The sequence below is a fragment of the Ornithorhynchus anatinus genome, chromosome X3 (genome assembly GCF_004115215.2).
Source record: "Ornithorhynchus anatinus isolate Pmale09 chromosome X3, mOrnAna1.pri.v4, whole genome shotgun sequence".
Classification (NCBI taxonomy): domain Eukaryota; kingdom Metazoa; phylum Chordata; class Mammalia; order Monotremata; family Ornithorhynchidae; genus Ornithorhynchus; species Ornithorhynchus anatinus.
Genome location: NC_041751.1, coordinates 16,639,481 through 16,647,728, shown reverse-complemented (window position 1 = coordinate 16,647,728; position 8,248 = coordinate 16,639,481).

Genomic DNA, 8,248 nt, shown 5'->3' with positions numbered 1-8,248 from the left:
GACTTGCCCAAGGTCACACAGCAGACGCCCTGAGGGCCCCATCGCAGTTGGGGAACGGGTGCGAGGGGGCCTGGGTTGGTGGTCACCGCTCCTGATCTCACAGCCGCCGGTGGGTTTCTTTCACGCAAAGGCGAGAGACGGAATTGTGATAGCCAGGCTACAGCGTGGCTCCGGGGAAAGAGCCCGGGCTTGGGAGTCGGAGGGCACGGGTTCAAATCCCGGCTCCGCCTCTTGTCAGCTGTGTGACCGTGGGCAAGTCACTTCACTTCTTCTCTGTGCCTCAGTTACCTCATCTGGAAAAATGGGGATTAACCGCGAGCCTCATGTGGGACAACTGATTACCCTGCATCTCCCCCGGCGCTTAGAACAGTGCTCTGCACACAGTAAGCGCTTCACAAATACCACCATCCTTATCATTATTATCCTGCTCAGCAAAACGCCACGAAATGGGGCAGTGATGGCCACCGATTTCTCCACTGGCTTGAGGTGAGATGGGGCAAATCTTTACCCACTGTCTTCTGTCAAGGACTAAGAAGGAACGAGAGAGGTTGGATTTACGGTGTCCAGCTCTGGTAAGGCACAGGTATGGTTCGGCCCCTCCAGCCCGTAGCCCGACGCCTGACACATAGTAAGCCCTCGATAAACACCATCATCATCATCATTCAGGGGACACTGGGAAGCATCATCAAAATAGTGACTGGGGCGTAATGAAGAGGAAGAGCTTAGAACTGGAGAAAGCGTGGCTCCGTGGAAAGAGCCCGGGCTTGCGATTCAGAGGTCACGGGTTCGAATGCCGGCCCCGCCCTCTGTCAGCTGTGTGACCGTGGGCAAGTCACTTCACTTCTCTGCGCCTCAGTTACCCCATCTGTAAAATGGGGATTAAAAAACCGTGAGCCCCACGTGGGACAACCTGATCACCCTGTATCTCCCCCAGCGCTTAGAACAGTGCTCTGCACATAGTAAGCGCTTAACGAATACCGCCATTATTATTATTACTCAGTTATTCTTCTATCCCTGTCTTCTTCGAAACCAGCTGTCTTCCGCTTTGAGGAATTCTTGCCTCTGAACATACACTGTTAACTTTGGATGGAAGACCGCTCAGTGCAACGTGTGATCCTTTCAGAACAGACGAGGTATATTTCATGACAAGGTTGAACCGCAGGTTTTGGATCCTTATTCTTCATTATCTTTGGGGTTAATCTGGGTTCTGATGGAATGCCAGGCAAAGCTGCTTTCTCAGTTGGGACCAGTGATCCGGACCCACTGTCTGTCTACCTGGACCAGAACAGCGACAAATGAAAGCCTGCCTGGAAGGAACAAGAAATGGAGGAGACCTGCCGAGCTAGAATTACTAGCACTGTTGGGCAGACAGTTGATGGTAGGCTAACCCTCTCTCCTCTACAAATAGACTCTCCCCACACACTATATTCTGGCTTCTCCTCGCCTCTCCTCCATAGTTAAACCTTTCACGGTGACTCCCTCTCAGCTTTCACGGTGACTCCCTCTCACCTCTCTCCCCCCCCCCCCCCCCCCCCCCCCCCGGCCCCAACCCCCTGCCGGGGGCTCCGACTCCCCTTTCTATGCAGTTAGCCACAATTGCCTGATATGTTTATCCCCATTTTGCAGATGGGCAAACTAAGGCCCAGAGGTTTCAGTGACTTGCCCACGGTCACGGAGCCAGTCAGTGGCAGAGCTGGGACTAGAACCAGCTCCTCCGAATTACCGAACTCTGGTCTTTCCACTAGACTCGAGCTGGCTGTTGGGAGAAAATTAGCTAAGCAGATGACGTGGATTTCACTCTCCTCTGAGACGACGGGGTCCTTAATGAATGTGATTAGAAAGCGCACTGAATGAAGGCATCTGGTTACTACCCTAACAAATCATCGGTAATTGAACTTTTCAAAAATGAAATACTGTATAAATGCCAAAGGTATTTTCGACGCTCAATGTCATCCGTAAATATGAACGGGACAGTGGCTGGGCAGATGGACGGCATTGTAAATGTTCACTCTCTTTGCGCTTCAGCAGTGTGAATTGTATAAAAGCTTCAACGTGCCCTTTATTGCCTTCAATCTCGAGACGTAGCCCTCTCATTTCAGGCCAGCCACTCTTGAATGTTGTCTAAGACGATATCCTTTCTTTCACTTGCCCTTGGGTTTATCCGAAGAGGAGATGAGAAACCTACCTGAGCCTCGGACAAAACTTAAATGGAATACATCCTATCCTACCTGAGCCTCAGAAAAAAGCCTTGGACGGAATACATCCTATGCTACCTGAGCCTCACACAAAAAACTCAAATGGAATACATCCTATCGGCTCGTCATTAAGTAAAAGGAAAAATAGCATGGCCAAGTGCTCTAAACCCAATACACGCTCAGTAAATTCCACTGACGGATTGATCTTCCATCCCCAGCGTTTTTTTCTTCATCACTGAAAGGTCCGCAGAGCGGTTCAACTTGAGGAGCAGCACAGCTTTGGGGAGGCGCAGCGTAGCCTAGCGGGAACAGCACAGGCCTGGGAGTCAGAGGATCTGGGTTCCAACCCTGGCGTTTCCAGTTGCCTGCTGTGTGACCTTGGGCAAGTCACTTTTACTTCTGGTTCCCTCCGGGGATTCGGCGTTCGTTCGCCCTCCTACTTAGGCCGTGAGCCTCATGAGGGACAGAGACTGTGTCCGATCCGATTAACCTGTATCTTCCCCAGTGCTCAGGTCTGTGCTCGGCACATAACGCTTAACAAATGAAATACGGATAATAACGATTCATTCAATAGTATTTATTGAGCGCTTACTACGTGCAGAGCACTGAACTAAGCGCTTGGAATGAACAAGGCGGCAACGATGATGAAGGAGCAATATGATGATGATGATGAAGGAGCAATATTCTCTTAATAATCACTTAGGAAATAACCCAGTTATTACGTGCCAAATACCATGCTCAGTTCTGTGGTAGATGTAACACAAGCTCATCAGACAAAGTGCCAGGCCCGCGTGGGGCTCACCGTCGAAGTGGGAGGGCGTGCACGTACGTGATCCCCATTTTGCAGCGGAGGGGACCAGGGCCTACGGAGGTCAAGTGACTCGCCCAAAGTCACAGAGCAGGCAAGTGGCAGAGCCAGGATCAGAACCCAAGTTTCCTGACTCCCAGGCCCGTGCTCCTCCTAATAGGCCAAGCTTTAGAATGAACAGAGCTCCGGTCCTTTTAGGAATTTTAGGATTCCCCGGGGAACCACGCCGATTAATCCAACCATGCATTCGAGACCATACGGAGTGCAGAGCACTGGAGGGAGTGAAATAGAGATCACGTGACTTCCACGTGCCCCTGTTTCCTCAGCTGCGAGACGGGGATCGCTCGCCAGCTGCGTGGCTTTGGGAAAGTCACTTTAACTTCTCGGTGCCTCAGTTACCTCACCTGTAAAATGGGCATCAAGATTGTGGGACAACCTGATCACCTTGTTGTCCTCCCTAGTGCTCTGCACATAGTAAGCGCTTAACAGATGCCATTATCACTATTATTATTACCGTCATACCTGTATGTTCTCCCATTTCCATGACGAGCCCCAGGTGGGCCTGAGACTTTGCCCGATGAGCTGGTATCACATCTACCGCAGAACTCGGCACAGCGTTTCGCACATAATAACTGGGTTATTCCCCAAGTGATTTCCATACTATTAATGGCTTCCCCCTCCCTAACTCTCCTTTAAAAGAGCTTACAATCTATCGGAGGAGTGTGCAAGGACCTGTTAGCGTCACATTTCTCCATCACGAACTGGGCTGAGGTTCTGTCAGGGTGGTTGAGGACTCCGACCCTGTATCATTCCATCCGCGTGACCGAGTGACTGAATTGCACAAACCCCTAGTGGGATTTTATAAAGACGGGCTGGAAGTCAGATGGGGGCCTTCAGCCGACACAGCGCGCTCACCTTCAGTGACGTCGCAAAAGCAAAATTAGAAATGCGTCGATTCTCAGATGGGACACGGCCTGTCTTTCTTCCAGACGCGTCCGAGTATGTTTTTAAGGATACATTTGCATTCCATGCCTGTTTCCACAATATAATTTCATCGTAGCCACGTTGGATTCCAAATAGAGTATAGAATAGTTGGTATCTTGGGGCAAGTACGAACCTCTTTAATTTAGTTGAATTAATAGAATTTAGCATAATAAATCTAAAATATGCATACTGTGCAATGGGCGATTCTGAGCGAAATACAAACGCAATCGGAAATAAATCTGTTATCCGTTTCAGTTCCGTTGTATGTGGGTACCCTTTGGAAATCACATCTCCTCCAGGAGGCCTTCCCGGGGGAATCTCTGTCATCCCCCAACCCTCACTCCCCCGACGGTTGCCAGTTCTACATTCTCCCCTAAACACCTGGGTGACCGTCCATCACTTCTCCCTACGGTAGGTAGCACTGACAGTCTACTCCCCGCCCCGTCTTGCCCTGTGCCGTCGAGTTGCCTCAGACCCGTAGCGACGCCACGGACGAATCTCTCCAGGACACCCCAACTCCACCGGCAGTCATTCTGGGAGTGGATCCGTAGAGTTTCCTCGGTAAAAATCCAGAAGTGGATTACCTTCGCCTCCTTCCGCGCAGTACACTCGAGTCTCCGCCTCTGACTCTCTCCCAGGCCCCTGCTGCCCGGCACCGGTGAGTTTGAATAATAATAACGTTGGTATTCGTTAAGCGCTTACTATGTGCAGAGCGCTGTTCTAAGCGCTGGGGTAGACACCGGGGAATCGCGTTGCCCCCCCCCGTGGGGCTCACACTCTTTTAATCCCCATTTTACAGATGAGGGAACTGAGGCACAGAGAAGTTAAAGCAGTTTTGACTTGTAACGGTTCGCCTTCCACTTGCCAGCCACTGGCCAAGCTAGGAAGGGAACGCGTAGGCCTCTGCTTGAATCTTCCTCCCGTAGTCGAGTCCGGTAGAATCCTGGAAAGACTCCAGCTGTGAACCTGAGAGGGGCTACTCTCCGCTACCTGTACTTTATTTTAGCGTCACTCTCCTCAAATAGGTTCTGAGGTCCTTGAGGGCAGAGACTCTGTTTACTCCCTTCATTACACGCACTTTATTACACTCTCCAAGTGCTTATTACAGTTCTCCGCATACTTCAGATTATCAACTCCTGCAGGGTGGTGCTCATATCTACTCAAATATTCTTTACCCATTCCCCTGCTCTGTACAGAGGAGCTGCTCTGTCAAGGCTACCGACTGATTGGTAGATCAACTGAAATGGAACTGTGGATTATTACTCAGATGGTGGTGGGGAAAGCCAATCTTCTTTTGATTTCACAAACCACTGGGAGAGATATGGGAGAATGCTACATGAGAAGCAGCACGGCAAAATAGCCGGAGCACAGGCCTGGGAGTCAGAAGGTCACAGGTTCCAATCCCAGCTCCTCTACTCGTCCGCTGGGACACGTCAATTTACTGCTCTGTGGCTCAGTTCCCTCACCTGTAAAATAGGGATTGAGACTGGAAGCACCGCACAGGGCAGGGATTGTCTCCAAACCGACTGGCTTGTATCCAATCCAGCGCTCAGTACAGTGCCTGGCACATAGCAAGCGCTTAGCAAATGTCACAGTTGCTATCATTACATAGGCGCACACACACGCGTGCATCCAAGCACCCTCTCGTCCTCTGTGTTCCAAGAAGACACTACTGATGTGAAGTTCGCCAGGGGGACTTGTGTGTCCTTTCCTGGCGTTTAATAATGTTGGTACTTGTTAAGCGCTCACTATGTGCCCAGCACTGTTCTAGGCGCTGGGGTAGACCCGGGGGAATCAGGTTGTCCCACGTGGGGCTTCACAGTCTTAATCCCCATTTTACAGATGAGGTAACCGAGGCACCGAGAAGTGAAGTGACTTGCCCAAAGTCACACAGCTGACAAGTGGCGGAGCCGGGGCTCGAACCCATGACCTCCGACTCCAAAGCCCGTGCTCTTTTCCACTGAGTCCCGCTGTTTAGTACAGGACTCCGCATACAGGACGCACTTAATAAGCATTACTACTTATTGCTACTACTATGTGCGGCTATAAAGACGGCATTTCAGGATGCCCAGTCCCAACCCCACTGTGTATAAAAAAATGTCATGTCGTGTTGAATATCTGCAATGCCTAGTGCTGTTTTCTTTGTTTCCTTCTTGCCTCTCTTTCCTTATGCAGCTTTTGCCTGAAAAGAGGGAGTGATGAGTGATCACATTGGTTAAGGGCTACGGGTCGAGCACTGTTTTAAGCAGTGGGGTAGAGACAGGTTGATCGGGTTGGACACAGTCCCAGTCCCTGTCCCACGTAGGGCTCACGGTCTAAATCCCCATTTTGCAGCTGAGGTAACTGAGGCTCGGAGAAGTGAAGTGACTTGTCCAAGGTCACAGAGCGGACAGGTGGCAGAGCCAGGATTAGAACTCCTATCCCTCTGACTGCCAGGCCCGTGCTTTAACCGCTAGGCCACGCTGCTTCTCAAAGAACCACTCCTTTCCTCTTAGCAGTATGCCGTCCCGCTCTACAGAGAAGCAGCGCGGCTCAGGGGATAGAACACGGGCTCGGGGGTCGGAGGTCAAGGGTTCCAATCCCGGGTCTGTCACTTGTCAGCTCTGTGACTGTGGGCAAGTCACTTAACTTCTCTGTGCCTCAGCTCCCTCACCTGTCAAACGGGGAGGAAGACTGTGAGCCTCACGTGGGACAAGCTGCTGACCCTGTATCTGCCCCAGCGCTTAGAACAGTGCTCTGCACATTGTAAGGGCTTAACAAAATACCAACATTATTATTATCTGACACACGCCCAGCTACACATACACAGATAAACATATACACCCCCTACACGCACACATCACTATTCCCAGTGAGTGCTACTGAAAGGGACATCTCCTGGACTCTGTTTACAGCAACACCGACCGGTGACAGGAACATCGGGAGGTTGAAAAGTCCAAATCTGATCAATAAAACACTGGACCCCCCCCGCCCCCTCCCCACCCCCCCCCCCCCGCCCGGGCCAGCAGGAATCGATCTTTGCCATGTGGCTGTGTTCACCACCTGCCATCCCTGATGTTTCTTTTGAATCCACCTCAACTCCCTGCGGGTCTTCCAAGGATCAGCTTTCTGGGCACTGAGAAAGAATCCGTAGGCCACACGTGAGCTCCACTTCATGATAAAAAAAAGTCTCAAAGACCAGTAACGAGGAAAGAAAACACTTCTTCTTTTGCACAATAAGCCCCAAATTAAGGAGAACAAATGTTTTAACCTTAAGGGATGGGCCAGACAGAGCCGGGACTAAGTAAAACTCTGAGATGAGGTGAAAGGTTCGGGAGAACGAAACTAGTAGAATCAAGTTCAGTTGCGTTGACAAGGGGTTGACAGACAATCTGTTTCCAGTAGTTTCATTTTTTCCACTAGCGGGAGGCAGGGGTCTGGACCGCTTAACCTCAAGGACTCTACGATTCGGCCATTCTGAGATTCTCTTCTAGTTCTCGGCTCAAGAAATGGAATGAAAAGTGTCAACAGGCCCCGTTAGGATTTAAAGGGAAAATGTTGCTTCCCTCTTCTCTTTAACATCTTTATTGGTGTTAATTTTGAAATTAACCCCCTAGAAACTAAAATGAATGCCTGAATGACCCAGGATTTCAGTGTGTTCCTGGGTGTCTCCTTGTACACTCAGCTTGGCCACAGTGTCTGTTTTCACTGCCCTTGTGGGCAGAACCATGTCGGGGACTCGGGAGATGTTCTTCTGACAGCAGGAGCCCGTCTGGCTGCAGTCTGCCAAGGTGTGGGAAGGGACAGTTTGGGTGCATATGAAGTGTATGTCGTTGTACACAGCGAATGCTGCACCAAGTATTTCTGGAATGCATTTCCTTGAGAAAATACTGGAGATGTGTGGATGTTCAGTAGCTGAGCTGAAGCCAACGTACCACAAGATGGCAGATCAAGGCCACTGATGGATATTTCTTCCACTATTCTGGTTCAACCCGATGTCACTTTTATCCCAAGGCTTTCTCACAGAATGCAGGATTGGCTCGGGCCCATTCTTCTGGGTTGGAGGGTGAGGCTCGGGGCAGGGACTGTCTCTCTCTGTGGCTGAACTGTACTTTCCAAGTGCTTAGTACAGTGCTCTGCACACAGTAAGTGCTCCATAAATATGAATGAATGAATGAATGAACGATTAACATGCTGGGCCACGGACTCCCAACAAACCTCCGTTAGGCGATGGGAGGTAAGACAACAAGGTAGGAAGGTGTATAGGGCAAGGCAAATCTAA